Below are 18,454 nucleotides of genomic sequence, written 5' to 3' on the forward strand. Positions count from 1 at the left end.
TTGACAAAAGACAAGTAAAAATGTAAGTTGTATATTATCTGTAGCTGGTATAACTCAGTATAGTCATACAAGTGCTCTAGACAGCACGTACCACATTTACTTGGCTAAATGACATGATGTTTATTACCTTAGTTCCAAATATCTACTGTATGTGGTGAGTATTCGAAATTGACCTCTACGTACACGATGGCCAAAAACTAAAATCAGGTATGGCACTGCTTAAGTGTAGCAACAATTATTAAAGGAGCAGAATTTAAGCAAGTCAATCTGGTATTAAAGGCATGGATGTGGAAAAATCATACAGACCAATTATATAGTATATACATCATGGATTTACTGGTACAGTTTACACCATTGCAACTCAAAAAAATATTATGTACCACAAAACATCTTGCACAAGCAAATATACTGCATGTGTTTAGGGCCTCAGTAAACAAAGAGATCTTTATGTACGTATACTGCATATATACTTGGAACAGTTGTACAAACTGGTTTATGAAGCCATGACATCACATTTACGGGAATATGTTTAGACCACAATAGTAAAAGCGAATATATGTAGTAGCATACAGTGGGAACCTGTTAACAGTTGGTTAAAAAGAAAGGCGTGGCACATTAGCATGATTGTGTTCTAGAGAGTTGATAGTTTATACCACTATGATATGGTTGTTACAATCATGTGGTCTTCCTGTTATGAAGAGGAGTAACGGAATATGAAATAACGGAACAACAGAATAAGTACAACAAAAACAATCTATTATCATTTATACATTTCTAAGATTGTAATCGTGATGGGAGAACAACACTGGAGCGATCCTTAGGGTGATCTTTAAATAGGAAGCACCAACTCTAGACAAGTGCACTTCACTACATAACTATAAGTTCTTTTTCTATACTTGTATTACATAATTTACAAGGCAGGCGTTAACTTTTCCTAAAACTCTGCAATGAATCCAGTCAGTACAGAAAATACAGGTCATACACAGGGATGCTGTATCATACTATCTCAAATCAATATACCTTGCGTTGTCAGTTAAAAAAACCGGGTGGTTGGCGAAAAGGCACATCTTGGGATGATACGACATCAGAAATTGCATGTAAACCCGTACCATAGCCTTACCTATTGTCAAGTTACTGTATGTTTGGCTGGAGATCAGTCAGTCAGTCAGTCAGCCTGTCAGTCAGTCAGTCAGTCAGTCAGTCAGTCAGTCAGTCAGTCAGTCAGTCAGTCAGGCAGGCAGGCAGGCAGGCAGGCAGGCAGGCAGGCAGGCAGGCAGGCAGGCAGGCAGGCAGGCAGGCAGGCAGGCAAACAATTATTAGAATATTCAGTTAAACAGAAAATATCAAAAAATTATTGGAAGGGTTTGGAATTTGTTTAAATATATATTTGGGCTTGGTTATACTAGTACTGTACCTAGCCAATACTGCCAATCTTCCTTGAAGAAAGAATGAAGTTGGCTTTCTGGGTGATATTCTTAGCCATAATCCCTATCATACATTACTACCATACCGCACATACCACATAGTATGGCATATAGATACATTGTAAGTGTGTGCATACAGGAGATACAGTACAGGTATTATAAATATAATTAGAAAACTACAATGACTAACTCTTGTAAGCGAATATGATCGTTTAAAAGTTCATTCAGAGCCTTCTTTTCCTGATCAGCACACTGAGGCTTGGACATCTCATATTTTAATAATACGCACATATCACACTTTGTAAACCTACAATTCTGTAAATACAAACAATACTTAGGTATTAATACATACATACGTACACATTACATGTATATGCACACATACGTATACATACATATATGTGCACACGTACATACACACACACACACACACACACACACACACAAACATACACAAACACACACACATACGTACAATGTAACACTCACATCTTAGTTCAAAGGAGCCGCCAGGACTAAATTCACAATGTGGCCCAATTGGCGACATAACCCAGGCTCCAGGATGCTAAAAACTTAGCTCAAATAAACCCCAACATCACACGTGATACAACAGTCATATTGATTACAATGCAATAGCGGTATGAAATACATAGATATGGCTGTGAAATTTTAGCCTTTGAAATAAAAATTTTGAAGTTTGCTGATTATTTCCTGTCAGTTATACACTACTACACACAGCCTCACCCTCCTGTACTTTTTTGTATATGTGACCAGCTGAGTGAAAACCGGCCATTATCACAAAAAATCACTTTGCCATAAAACTGTATTGAAATATATACACTGTATAAAATATACGCGTGTTACATGAAATTTTTACAGCCGCGTGTTAATATGTGACCGGGCCTGCGAAAACAGGGCATGTGGGCACAAAGTACACCCCATCACTCTACAGGTCATATCTCAGTATTGGAAATGTATATTTCCATTCTGTAACTTGCATCATGATGCCAATTAAATACTTACTAAGAGCTGAAAATTGCAATGCCATGGCATAATGGTACAAAATGTTATGAGTGATGAAAGTGTGAAAAAGTGGGCAAAAATCATGTGCCCACATGCCCTATTATCGCAGGCCCGGTCACATATACGCGTGTTACATGAAATTTTTACATGAAATTTTTACGCGCTTTAATCGTGTTTGTGCGTATTGAGATTAAACTCAAATTAATCAAACCTGACACCACTGGATTCGTCTGTTCATGGAGAGTAAGAAAATTTTTCTTTCGTCTTTACACAGCAAAGGATACGTGAGTTATGTACATTTATTTACGATGCGGTAAAAACAACGTTCACTATGCATTGTCATTTCTTAATTGGAATGGCCTTCTTCTTTATCAACAGGAGGATTACAGGGAAAGCACTATACCTTGATTTATTTACCTGTTCATGGTGCACAGACTAAGCCAATCCCCACCTTTGTACCTTGTTTCAACTGTGAGTTATGATCGATTACCTAAGCACCTGTAATTTATTTCTTGTATTGTTGCTGTACAAATCAAATTTATGACTGTTTCAATTTCCAAGCGTTATCTCAAAGACCATTCAGCTGACATTTTGGTTGTCCACTCTTTTGTTACTATAGATTATGGAGATGTAATAAAGTGGAATTTGAGGAATGTGCGAAAACAACCAGTTTTTGCTAAGCCAGCCACATATATCATGACAGTTGTATATGCAATTGAATAGCTAAAGCCTTGTAGGTAAATGCCTGGATCTATATTTCCATGGTTAACATTGAATGAACACCTTAGGATCGGTGTCAGCTTGGGTAATATCCATTCACTGCAATTGACTACTGGACTCACATTAACTTTGTTCAAACATTAAAAATGAGACCATTACTTGCATGGTATATCACACACTAAGGATTGTTTTTCAATATCTTACATATTAGAGGTAAATATGTACAGCTAACTGTGGTGTAGTTATGGTACCATATTTTCTGGGGGTTTTTATTTCTTTCAAGCACTTTTGACTTGACCTGTTAGAGGCTTCATTTGAGTCTGGGAATTTATTTTGGATAATAAATCTGGTCATGTGAAATGGAAGCCTGATGTATGCATGGAGGCTCTTCTTTACTGTTTCAAATTACAAATCCATATGTGACCGGATTTGCAAAAAGATACCTTTTCGACACATTTGACATACCAGCAAACAAAGTGATGTAACACTTGACTCCTTACACTGATTAACATTCTCGTAGTATCCAAATGAAGTCAGATACTTTAGCTACATCCTTTGATAATTTCAAGCAATTATATGCCATGATCAAAAAGTTATGAGGCTTTAAAATTCAAAAAAATGGGTCACATTTTGTGTGTGAAAAAGGTACCTTTTTGCAAATCCAGTCACATATTAGTTTTGTTCAATAATAAGTATTAGAAAGTCACAGAGGATCTGAGTATCATAATATGGTACTGATATGTAAAAGGTTTAGTCATTTGGACTAAAGAGATGGATTAAGTAGAACACATGCATAGTCAGCAAACATAAAAGGCTTGACCTTATCAACACAATATCAACACTTTTCTACCACCTACAAAGGTTTAAATTGGAAAAAAGGTCACTGCACATTGCTCTACTACATAACATACATAAAATTTACATTTGGTATTGAAACATTCTTAAATTCATCCTTGAAAATTTTGCAGAATTTCGAATAACTAATACATTTCATTGACTTGCAAGCTACATGAAGTTCTTCTGTCATGATTTCGTACATCTTCCATTCTGTGAGACAGGTTGGCAAATATATCCAATCTTTATCCGGTCTTTTATCCCCAACTCTCTCGATGTACGCCTCCAACCAGGCTAAAGCTTCAACAGTCTTTGTTTGCCTGTGCTTGCTAGAGCATTTCACAAGATAGTTTGCCCCATCAAACATCAAGAAATCTTTTCTGACTCGATAGTACCGAGATGAACTTAACGATAATATCTCTAGCCATAAACTAAGACATACTTCTTTTCCATGGATAAGATATTGGATCTTTTTGATATCCTTCTGCCCATCTGCATCCCGAGGGCAATTAAAAGTAAAGTACTTTGCAAGCCAAACATTCTTCTGTTGCCCAGACAAAGTCGAAAATTGAGTATGCGCACTTAAAATTTCATAATCGTTAAGCTGGTGTAATGTTTTGGCACAGTTGACAATACATCCATTAAAATCTACAATGGCAGTTAATTTCCATGAGGCATTTCTAGTCATGTCCTCTAATCATCATTAGTGTTGTTGTTGGAAATACCGAGATTACCAGTAGATTCTAAATTGACAGTAGAAATACATGTATCTGTACCACTTACAATTGGTTGCATATGCTCAGCGTTGATTCTCGTGTTGGTGGTATTACTATTGGGAAACGTCATTCGAGAATGTGCTTTTTTTCTTTTTGGTGTGCTACAATTTGCCGGCTTAAATTGTTTAAACGGTGGCTCGGTGGTACTAATGTCTCCAATAGCACTAGTATTGAAGGCCAACCTTCGTGGCTGATATTTCTGTGGCTCTAAATCTAGTGTTAGCCTTTTTTCAGGCGAAGCATCTGGTAATGAATCTTCTGACATAAAAATAGTTTCAAATTGCAACTTCTCAGGTGATGCATCTGGTAGAGAGGATAGCGAACCGGAATCATCATGTCTGAATTCCAACGATGCATCGGGCAATGTAGAATCACTAGTAACTTCTTCTGAATCAGTGGTACTCTCGAAACATGCCTACAATTGATAGGCGTTGTCACAAGTCATCATAGCACAAAATTCACTTTTAAATCGCAACTTGCCTCCTCTATTGAAGCGCCTGGAAATGTACCATTAGTTGACATCGCCAGGTGTACCTCGACTTGCACGAAGTAATCTACCTCACGTGAGGCACAAGGAACGGCGCGCACTAATGGACTTTATCCACATTGACGTCACAACGTAATATGGCAGCGGGAACTTTTGTACAGGGCCCAGGGAGATTAGTCTCGCGTAGCCAGGCCCTTTTCTTTCTTTTGTGTGGGGGTGGGGAAAGAAAAGGGTCTGGTGAACATAGCATAGCATCGTCGTTGGCCTATCCCGAGATTGTGAGGATTCTACTGCGCAGCTTCCGGATTGTTTGTGGGTGCGAATGACGTGTTTTGTTAACCATTGCATCATTTGCGTCCTGTTGTCATAGATATAAAACGTGATCTGCATCATTCGCGTTCTATTACCATAGCTACTACTTTTATATCTATGGCAACAGGACGCAAATGGTGCTATGTTTAGCAAAACACGTCATTCGCACCCACAAACAATCCTGAAGCTGCGCAGTAGAATCCCCACAATCTCGGGATAGGCCAACGACGATGCTATGCTATGTTCACCAGACCCTTTTTCTTTCCCGCCCCCACACAAAAGAAAGAAAAGGGTCTGGCTACGCGAGACTACAGGGAGATGGCTGTGATATACTGCAGTAAGTGAGGCACAGTGTAGCTCCAACTCAAGGGGGGTGTCACTCTGGGGATCTGCAATCACGGCCAAAGCTAAAGGTCAATGAAGCAAAACCGATTTTTCACAAAGATCAACTGTTCTCCCAGCATAGTCAAAGCTTTGCAAGTAAGTAGTGCACGAAAACATAGTCAATGGCATGGTCAAAACCAAAGGATTTATGACAAGACGAATTTTCTATGGCAAGTCAACGGTCGATATCGAAATTCCGTTGACTTGGTGACATTTTGGTGGCTCTTGACTTAGACATTGAGCCACAGTCGCAGATCACACTACAGTGAATGCCCATGTGTTACCACCTTGTCAAAACCACCTCACTTGATATGACTGGTTGCCATTGGATGCACAATCAATGTAGAATTCAAGGAGGAACAAATTATAATTTGAGACCATTGAATTGACGCTATGTAGAATGCACGGAGGAATAAAATTGATAACTTACTTATACGTAGGTGTTTAATATGATTGCCATTGGGTTCACTTTCAATATTGTAGGAGGACAAATATTTCAAAATCATATTTCAAAATTATCACTATAGAAGGACAAATATTTCAGAATCACATTGCTTGATATAATTGATTACCATTGCATGCATGCGCAATTTGGATACTTACATAGCTAACATACATACATACACATACATACATACCTAGATACATACCGCATTGCCTTGAATAATGGCCTGGGTAAAAAAAATTGCCTACACATGTATTTCATTGAAGTAGCTTTTCACCCATGTCACTGGATCTGGGTGAAAGTTGCTCAAAAGAAATAAATGCCCAGGCCACCATACATACATACATACATACATACATACATACATACATACATACGTACGTACGTATGTACGTACGTACATACATACATACATACATACATACATACATACATACATACATACATACATACATACATACATACATAAGAAGCATGGAGGGACCAACTACTTTTAATACAATTTTTTACATCACTTAATATGTATGGTTACCGTTGAATACATAGAAAACACATATTGAATGGGTTTCATTATTACACATAAAATAGCAAATTGACATCTCATAATGTGATTGGTTGCCATTGGAAACTAGATAATGGGTTTTATCATTTCACATAACATAGCAAATGCATCTCTCGTAATGTGATTGATTGCCACTTCCATTGTACACACAAATAGAAAATCGAGATATCATAATGTGATTGGTTGCCATTTGAGAAATGCTTCCCTTAGACAGCATGCAATATGGGTTTCATCATTATGAATAAAAATAATGGCAAATTGACATCTTGTAATGTGATGAGTTATAATTGACAATACGTTTGACTACGACAACATGTATTGTTTGACATGACATAGCAAATGAAGCTCTCGTAGTGTGCCATTGGAGACTATGACAATGGGTTTCATTATTTCATAGCAAATTCACCTTCACTTTACACTTGTAACATGGCACTATTCCTGGATGTCAATTTAAGACAATAGGTTAAATGTATGATGAGTTATAGCTTGTCAAAGTTGAAAATATAAAACCCCTTTTCGCAGACCTGGTCACCAATAGAACATTGAGATCTCGTAATGTGATTGGGGTTGCCATTGGAGACATGCTTCCTTAGACAACATGTATTGAATGGGTCTCATCACTTCACATATCATAGCAAATTCACCTCTCGAAATGTGATTGGTTGCCATTGGATACTAGATTCACATAACATAGCAAATTCATCACATAATTTGATTGGTTGCCATTGGCGATACACTTCCCTTAGACAGCATGCAATAAAATGGGTCTCATCATTTCACATAACATAACAAAATTATAATGCACCTCTTGAAATAGTTATGATTGGTTGCCATTGCTCAACACACTTTTCATAGACAACATGCATTGAATGGGTTTCACCATTTCACATAACATAGCAAATGCACCACTTGACATGTGATTCGTTGCCATTGGAAACTAGACAATGGGTTTCTCCATTTCACATAACAGCAAATTGATCTCATGTAATGTGATTGGTTGCCATTGGCAACACACTTTCCTTAGACCACATGTATTCAGTGAGTTTCATCATTTCACATAACATAGAAAATGCACCTCTTGTAATGTGATTGGTTGCCATTGGGAACTAGACAATGGGTTTCATCATTTCTCATAGTATAGTGAATTGATCTCACATAATGTGATTGGCCATTGGCAACACGCTTTCCTTAGACACCATGTATTGAATGGGTTTCATCAATTCACATAACATAGCAAATACACCTGTTGTAATGTGCACGTGATTGGTTGCCATTGGAGACTAGACAATGGGTTTCTTCATTTCACATAGCATAGCAAATTGATCTCACCTAATGTAATTGGTTGCCATTGGCAACACACTTTCCTTAGACAACATGTACTGAATGTGTTCCATCATTTCACATAACATAGCAAATGCACTCCTTGTAATGTGATTGGTTGCCATTGGCAACACACTTCCCTTAATGACATGCAATTATGCATTGAATAGGTTTTATCCTTTCACATAACATAACAAATACACCTCTCGAAACGTGATTGGCTACCATTGGAGACTAGACAATGGGTTTCTCCATTTCACATAACAGCAAATTGATCTCATGATTGGTAGCCATTGGCAACACACTTTCCTTAAGCAACATGTATTCAATGAGTTTCATCATTTCACAGAAAGTGTACATGTACCTCTGTAATGTGATGCCATTGGAAACTAGACAGTGGGTTGCATCATTAATTTCATGTATTATACAGCAAATTCACCTCTCAAAGTGCCATTGTTTGCCATTGGAAACACACTTTCCTTAGACAACATGAGTTTCATCATTTCAGATAACATAGAAAATGTACCTCTGTAATGTCATTGGTTGTCATTGGAGACTAGACAATGGGTTTCATCCTTTCACATATTAACATAGCAAATTCACCTCTTGAAATGTGCCATTGGAGACTAGACAATGGGTTTCATAATTTCACATAATTATTAACATAGCAAATCCACCTCTTGAAAAGTGATTGGTTGCCATTGGAGACTAGACAATGGGTTTCAGGTAGGCATCGGCCGATTATGCCGGCATAATTTAAAGCATAATAGGTGGTCAAAAGCATCAAGCATAATGCCAGCATAATAGGGACGATGTTTGAAAAATTAATTAAATGCGCAATACGCGCGCCTGAAAGAAAGCAAATATTCACTGCCAATAGTATTATTAGTGCATTTTATAATTAATACAACTTATTAAACCGTTTATTTGTTGGTTATTCACACTTTGCAGAAATAAGATCGAGATACTCTAATAGAGCAGTCGCTTACTCTAATAGATCAGTCAGGAAAGGCTGATATACTCTAATAAAACAGTCACTACTAGAGCATAATTTTGATTTTGAAAGCATAATTTTGAGCATAATAGGCTTAATTTTTGAGCAATGCTCAAAAGCATAATAGGTAAAATTTCGGGCATAATAGGCCGGTGCCTAGTTTCAGGATTTCACATAAAATAGCAAATATACCTCTCGAAACGTGATTGGCTGCCATTGGTGACTTGACAATGGATTTCTTCATTTCACATGACGTAGTAAATTGATCTCACGTAATGTGATTGGTTACCATTGGCAACACACTTTCCTTAGACAACATGCATTGAATGTGTTCCATTATTTCACATAACATAGCAAATGCACCTCTTGTAATGTGATTGGTTGCCATTGGCAACACACTTCCCTTAGGCAGCATGCAATTATGCAATGAATGGGTTTCATCACTTCACATGCCATAGCAAATGCACCTCTTGTAATGTAATGTGATTGGTTGCTATTGGGCATACACTTCCATTAGACAATGGGTTTCATCATTACACATAAAATGTGACCGGGCCTGCAAAAACAGGGCATGTGGGCACAAACTACACCCCATCACTCTACAGGTCATATTTCAGTATTGGAATAGTATATTTGCATTCTGTAACTTACATCATGATGCCAATTAAATGCTTACTAAGAGATGAAAATTGCAATGCCATAGTGTAATGGTACAAAAAGTTATGAGTGATGAAAGTGTGAAAAAGTAGGCAAAAATCATGTGCCCACATGCCCTATTATTGCAGGCCCGGTCACAAATAGAAAATTGACATCTTGTAATGTGATTGGTTGCCATTAGAGACATACTTCCCTTAGACGGCATGTAATATATGTAAATATGGGTTTCATCATTATGCATAAAAAATGTTAGCAACTTGAATTGACATCTTGTAATGTGTTGGGTACGTTACCATTGGTGACACATTTGCATGTATTGAATGGGTTTCATCATTAAAATTTTTATGTAAAACAGCAAATTAAACCGTGATTGGTTGCCATTGGAGACAACTTCCCTTAGATAGCATGTATAGAATGGGCTTCCCAGGTCCAGTCATGGATTTTTTCTTCTTTCTCCTACTTTTCAAACATACTTAGTGGAGTTAATTTAAACATTTTTAGTGGGACCATGTGTCCCACAGGCCTTTATAAGGCATTCTGGTATACAGGCTTTACCTTTACCAAGTATTTTAATCATAATAAAACAATGACAATTTGGTTCCACTTGGGGTACTTAGAGATAATAAGTCACTCTCTCTCTAGGGTTCCTATGGATACAAATACATGAAAATAATAATAAGAAAATATCCAGACCGCCTGGCAGACTCCTGTAATGCACTTGTCAATGTCATACCCCACCCCCGGGGAGGGTGGGGGAATACAAGAGATTTGACAAATCGTGGTGTCAAATTCCCCACTATTGGGGAAAAATTGGCTGTCAAATCCCCACTATGTCCCCAACCCCATAGTACAGGATTTGTCAACATTTCAAAGATGACTAAGCGCATTTTCATGTGTTCGACTAGTAATAACCTGCCCTGAAATAATAGCAAGTGCGATTTTATTGTTTAGAAATGCAACTACTGAAAATCAGTCAGTGAATTGGACAACTGTCAATTGCCCCAGGGGTGGGGACAAGAAGCAATGTCAAATCCCCATCTGGGGTGTGGGGACGCCCGGGGCAGGAGGGGGTGGGGCATGAAATTGACAAGTGCATAAGCATTTTAGTGTTAATCGGATGGCTGTAGGTTTGAGGTTGCCCAGGTCCAGTCATGGATTTTATCTTCTTTCTCCTTCTTTTCAAACATAGCTACTTAGTGAAGTTTATTATAAACATCTTTAGAGGGACCATGTGTCCCACTGGCCTTTAAAATGCCTTCTGGTATACAGGCTCTGCCTTTACCAAGTACTTTAGTCATAATGAAATTTGAATATATAGCTATATAGAGGAAAGATTAAATAGAATATAATACCTGAAAATTTTTGCGGTCCTTAATTTTCACGGCTGGCATCAGCGAAAAAACACACCGCGAAAATTTCCGGGTAACCGCACATGCAAGCCAGGTATGAGAAGGGTGGGCGGCGCTATGTTGTATGGCACGTGACACCAAAGTGCGAACACGTTGCCAGTTCAGTTTTGTATTTTGGTAGTGTCGTTTTGATTTGTTCTCTGTTGTAATGCCTCCGGGACAGCTGTGGTATTTCCGTCATAAAGACGACGACCCAGAGTCAGGCGTTGTACTGTATGTTGGAAATAAAGTATCCAAATATGGACCGATTAAGGCCGTGAAGGTGCCTACCGAAGAAACTACCGCTCTTTCTGTGAAAGTAAGAAGAGTTGTTTAATGTGTATTCGTGTATAGTCAGTGTACAGGGAATCCGTGCGCATGTAGTCTTCTGGGAACAGGCGTTTATCAATACTGCTGATTGCACGAATCTTTAAAAATTGCGTGACGCATGCGTTTATGCGCACACAAGAATTGAAATGTTTTGTTTCACGGAACAAGTTGCTTACATTGGGAATCTTAGTCCCCGACATCAGCAACCTATTCCGTGAAACAAAATGCTTTTAAATCTTGTGTGCGCACACACGCGTGCGTCACGCAATTTTTAAAGTTTCGTGCAATCAGCAGTACTGCAATTTTCCAAGTTCTTGCAATGCAAAGCGTAATGCGCAAATAATGTGTCAGTATGCGCAGTTCTTTAAATACATCTGTAATATTCTGAGGCTGTCGAGTTGTATGCGTAGGCATGCCTAAAGTCCTGTGAGTCAGTAGTCGTCACTGAAAATCCGCTGTTCAACAACTGCGCACCACATACTTGTAGAGTGTATGATGCTTTGCACTGCAAGAACTTGGAAAACCGAGTACACCGGTTTTCTTTGTTCTTGCAACAGTGTTCGTGAAGCGATTCCATGCATGCGTACGTGTTACTGAGTGTACAGGGCAAATATGGCGTCTGGTGCAACTACAAGGCGAGGTAATGGTGCGAGTAATGAAAAGGCTGCTGTAACAACGACGGTTTAACAACTATTTCCTCTGCTGGTAGTTGTATCAGATGCCATATTTGCCCTGTACACTCACTGTCACGTACGCATGCGTGAAATCGCTTTAAGAACACTGTTGCATGGACAAAGAAAACTGGTGTAAGCAATGTGCAGAGAAATAGGGTCTGGCTACGCGAGACTATAGTATGCATGCGTATTTTTAGAAGCGGTTTTCCAAGTTCTTGCAATGCAAAGCATCATGCACTAATATTGTGTCAGTACGTGCAGTTGTTTAACTACACCTGTAATGTTCTGAGGCTGTCGATATGTATACGTAGGCATGCACTTGAAGTCCTGTGAGTCAGTAGTTGTCACTGAAAACCCACTGTTGAACAATTGTGCATGTACATGCTTGTATATAGCGCATGACGCTTTGCATTTGGAAAACCGCAGTGCAGTGGTTTTCTAGTCCGTTGTCACAAACGGAAATGCGATATGCAATAAACATTTAGGCTGATAAAAGTATCAGTAAAGGGGCTCTTCTGTCATATTTGGTTGATTTAGTTACTCACCTTAAGATTATTAGTGTCTGCTACGATATCTAGAACGTATTTGCATAGATTATATAATCTGTGATATGTGACTGGGCCTGGCATGTGGGCACAGACTACGCCCCATCATTCTACAGGTCATATCTCAGTATTGAAACAGAATAATTGAATTCTGTAACTTGTATCATAAAGCCAATTAAATAATTACTAAGAGCTGAAATTTACTGTATAATGGTACAAAAGTTATGAGTGATGGAAGTTTGAAAAAGTAGGCAAACATCACGTGCCCACTTGCCCTATTTTTGCAGGCCAGGTCACATATTTGCATCGCGTGCAATGTTGCTGGTGAGCATGTGCAAAATTTATTTTTAACAACAGACCAGAAAGTCACAGTAAATTCCTTGTATTCAAGTTAATCTTGTTTCCACCCAAACACCTTATGCGCATGCACCTATCAATGTATTATTATCTCATTACCCTCAGGCATAAGTGGGGCTTTACAGGGGTAATAGATGTGAAACTGCTATCCCACTGTATTCGCTGTGTCAAATACCCACTATAACCCCATATATGCCTGAGGGAGGGTCTAGTGGGGCAATACTTTAATAGTACATTTGACCTGCGTAGTAGGGCTGAAACGATCATAGTTTTTTAGTATCCGAGTACTCTCTAGAGTTAACGATCAAGTACTGACGAATACTAGTTGCATTTAGTCATACCCATTTGACATGTTTTGTAACAACCTTAAACGATTTACAGCTTTTTCAAGTAACAACAATGATACACACACTGTATTAAATTATTGATATTAGTGTCCCTGACAAAAAAAAGTGCTAATTAAAACTCTACAACCTTCAATTTGTGCCACTCCCTGATGACAAATACATCATGTGAGTTGGTCACATGATCTTAACGAGTACTCGAGTACCAATTTTATTGTCCAAGTACCAAATCCTTAGCGATTACTTTCCAAGTATTAGTATTTGTTTCAGCCCTACTGTGTAGCACAGTCGATTACAAAATTGTTGAAAATACTTTAATCCTGCTGTAAAGATTCCATGGGCTGGAAAGCTATTTGTAGTAACACTGGACTAAGAAAAAGATTAGTGTGGTTCAATTTCTTTTAAATCCGTGGCAAGGACAACAAAATTTACTCACAAGAGCCTTACAGAAACACTCATGGCATGGCATATTTTCTCCAGAATTCTGAGATTGACTGTAAAGAATCTTGCTCAGTTTTGTGTGTGAATCTTGTGAGTACCAGTACCTAAACTTTTATTGCTTTTGCGTTGTAATGCAGTTTTCAGAGGAACACATAGTCTCGTGTAACCTGACCAGTCTTTCTTCTTTTGTAATTGGCAAAAGAAGTAAGGTCTCTGAGACCAGGGCGCGCACATTTAGTTTCCTGAAATCGTTTCCGTAAAAGCGTGTGTTAACCTATTTACTTGTGTTACACATCTAGTGTTGCCCTGTCTGGTGACATGCAACAAAAATGCTTGGCTATAAATGGTAGTGCTAAAAGCTGGAATGGAATGGAAAAAGACGGGGAGCACACAAAGTTGAAATATCATTATTTGCAGATCATACACCGTTTTCAACTCTAGAATTGTGATACAGTTAGTCTTCTTCTACTTGTACGCATGTTAGAAATCACTCACTCGAAGTTTCTATTTAATTCCCACTGCAAGAATTTATTTTACAATCACCTACGCTGAAAAACAATCATTTACCTGGCTATACAATTGTTTTGTAAGCATTGTAAACATATAATTCACAGCCACTAACGTACACTGTGGTTAACTATCCTAAATCATTGCCAATGCTGGCAGACTTCAGAAAACCATCCTCACTGTTCCTAAAGGCTTGGACACAACTATAACATGAAAATACTACAGTAGTTTACATTTTAGAGTGATAAGGAAGTAATTCTACATCAGGATTAAACAGAATTTGATGGATTAGTAAGATCACAATATGCCATGTTACAGGCATTAAATTAGAAACTTCAAATGTGGTTTCTAGCATGCTTAAAAGTAGAAGGAAACTAATTTTAGCATAATTCTATCCACTATGTGGCAGATGGAAATGGTACAAAATCTCTTGAAAATGATTTTTTGACTAAATATGCATCCCAATTGGTTCTGTTCCGTTCCAGCTATTCCGCTGTAAAAGCAAAGCCAACTCCTGTGCTCCAATCATCATCTAAAATGGTCAAGCTGAATAATTTTATACTTTTGAGTTGTAGTACTATATAGTATATTAGTGTTTACATTGTTATTCTAAAAGTATCAGTAGTGGTAAACACCATTCAAACTGAGCTTTGACCAACTGCAAATTTCAAGCTTTACTTATGACTTCCGCTTTGATTGAGGATGAAGATTGGAGTACAGAATATATTATTAGAGTGCCACCCCATTGAGAACCTTACAAAATCTATAATTACTGTATATGGCATCACATATTGTGTAATTCTGAAGCATGAACATGGTCTTCAGTAATTGAAGAGCTGTTTAAGACCCATAATAATTCAGTAAAACTCAGTGGTAGATTGTGACCAATAATGGAGATGGCGACAAAAAGACAAAGTGATCTTTAGTCGCGTGAAAGTTTAGGAATAATTGTCAACGAGATGTTTTTGGTGACTGATTGACTCCTTTTTGGCATACATCGCTGGCATGAGTTTGTATCATGTGTCACTAGGCCCTTGTAGTCTGGAGACAAGACTAATAAGTGATTTAGACTAGTTTCCATATAACTACAAAATACCTGCAAAAGTTACTTGTGTCTTGGTGTGGCATATAATGCAGGGTATACTGTATATATATAATTTGCTGACATAGCTGCAAGTGTTCTGATATGTTGAGCCTTTTTGGTTGAGTCTTTCTGGCAGGACAATTTGTAACACCATAGGCAATTGTCAACTATTCAACACACGAACAGGATGATGTCTACACTTGAGCCACAAGTCAAAGTAATGCACCATATTGAAGGTGTACCTTTGCTGTCACATTTGTTTGCAGTCTTTGTCAAACATGCTTTGGATAAATACAAACGTGAAGCGAACTCCCTCTTCCATGTATTGTATACTATCATCAAAGGCTATACCACAGACACTAGTTTGTAAGAATCAATTTTTCTTTTATAACCACTCTGTATCGCTGTAAATACAGGTGGTAGGATTGAAACTATTTTTGCCTAGAACAGTTGGTACCTAGATAAAAAATAGAATGGTAATTTCAGATATGATTGATTGTTTTATTTTGTCAGAGAAGTATAGTACATATGTGACTGCATACATCTGTAAAATTCTACATTCTCCTTTTAATTTTTGGTTGATGCTTGTAAGCTCACAAAAGGTGATGATTTATTTCTAGAGTGATATTTGATAAGAGAGAGGTCATGAGTAGAAGGTTTTTTGTAACATTAACCATCACTCTTCTTTAATACGGGGTGTACAAAGGCATTACACCAACCCATTCTTTCTCTGAGGGAGTGCTTTACTAATTGATTCACATGTAATCTTTAATTGATTTATGATAATATGCCATAACTTCAGCAGCTACAATATATATTACTGCGAGACTCATTTGTAGTTGTACGTTGCAGAATTGCTTTTTCTCTTCTTATCCATTTGTGACACTCTTAACTGATACACTCACTGTTTTTCAGCTATAAGCAGTTTGCCCTGTGGTATGACAATACATTGGTTTGTTTTTATTTCGTGAATAATTAGCACTAAATGTATCACTGTTTATTCGAAATTTTTTGTACAGTGTACATCAAGGTTTGCCATTAATTATTTTAATCATGCATATGTTTGCCAAATTTCATGGTACTTTAATTGAGTAATGCACATATTGCTCTATGTAAAGGCATCATCAAGCTAGATACACATTGAAAATACGTAACATTAAAATTAATGTTGTTTTTTCCTGTCAATAACCCACTGGTGTGAAGCACTGGGTTCTTTCACACTATTGTGAGTCTTGATAATGTAGCATGATTCTGCTGATCTTATTGTGTAGTACTAAATCGTATGTTCAATTCCTTTCTAGTATATGCTATACAACCATGATGTTATTCGGCATGTATTATCCATTAGATCATCTTTCATAATCTTACCAAGGATGGTGTGCACAACAAAGCAAAGCTACTGAATTTGTCAAATTTCTCCTGGGAAGCAAATGATCTTAGTTTAAGATTTCAAGGATCACAAAGTCCGGAAGCATTTGTATCAATTTTTGAAGAAATTGATAGCCACGATAAAGCAACAGATTCTTCTATTAGAAGTGCTAACTCGTCAACAGCAGATGGTGATCGAACTGAGCCACCACCAAACAAGAAAACCCGAGTACTAAAGCCAGCTAACTATCCACCAGCAACGAGTATCGCATATGATGAAAAATTTGATGAAACGAAGATGGATGATGAGATTGAATCACACTTTCAAGGTTAGCTACAGTACTTTTATGGACTGTATGTTCGGTATATGTACTAATTAATATGTGACTGGATCAGCCACACCCTGATGTAATGGTGCCTTTTTTCAAATTTATTCTTATTGAATATTTATAATCTATATACTTAGCCAAGTGTATGCTCTGGCCAAGTTTCAGCTTTGTATATGTATGCCAACAACTTTTGGAGTTACAGCGCTACAAACTAGCAACACCAGAGGTCACCACACTAGTGTATCAGGATATTTGACACTAGTGTATCAGGATATTTGACTCAGATGAGCATAAATATTGCAATCCAGAAGGCCTGATTTGCTGTATATACAGTAAAGGGAGACCTCAAGATACACAAGTGCTCTAAGAGAGACATTAATTTACCAGCACTTCCAGCATTTTTTCCCATACAGCTTTGTAGCATGTTGAGCCTTACATTTGACCATGTATGCTTATCATTCAGGTTAATCACAAGAAATACAGTTATGTATACGCTTAACAAGTAATATGTGCTTAATAGACATAAGTGCTTAACAACCAGACTCTATGGTATGCATAATTATTTGTAGTTTAGCCAGCCTATGACACTTGTCTGGTTAAAAACAACATCACTTTTGGTCAAACCAGTACTGCTGACCTGGGTGACTTTGGGAGGCTATAAAATGTGAACATTGCATTTTTTTACTATTAATGTATTTATACACTCTATAACATTTATACAACCCTCACTAGTGTTAGGTGATTAATTGATTAAATCGATAATCTAGATGTTTTTCATTAATCTAGATTGTTTTGGATCAGTAATCTAGATATTAGTCACAAATCCATTTTACATCTTGTCAAGTAGCAAACATCAATTTTGTTGCAATAAGCAGGTGGAGCATGACAATAGTGCAGATTAGTTTTAAATCCCATCTAGATTTGGTCTTGTGAAAGTTTCTTTGGTCATAGAAAGGGCTTAGCATACTAAGAATTTAAGCTTGTTGGCAAACAAAACAACCATTATGATTGATATGCTGTAGACCTTGTTGAATACCTTGATGCAGAGAGGTAAATTGCATACTTAACTTAACCAGATATCGAGATTTAATTGAAAATTGAGATTATTTTTAAAACAGTATAACTAGATTGTCAGAAAGGCAATATTGC

Source organism: Dysidea avara, chromosome 1 (assembly GCF_963678975.1).
Source record: "Dysidea avara chromosome 1, odDysAvar1.4, whole genome shotgun sequence".
Classification (NCBI taxonomy): domain Eukaryota; kingdom Metazoa; phylum Porifera; class Demospongiae; order Dictyoceratida; family Dysideidae; genus Dysidea; species Dysidea avara.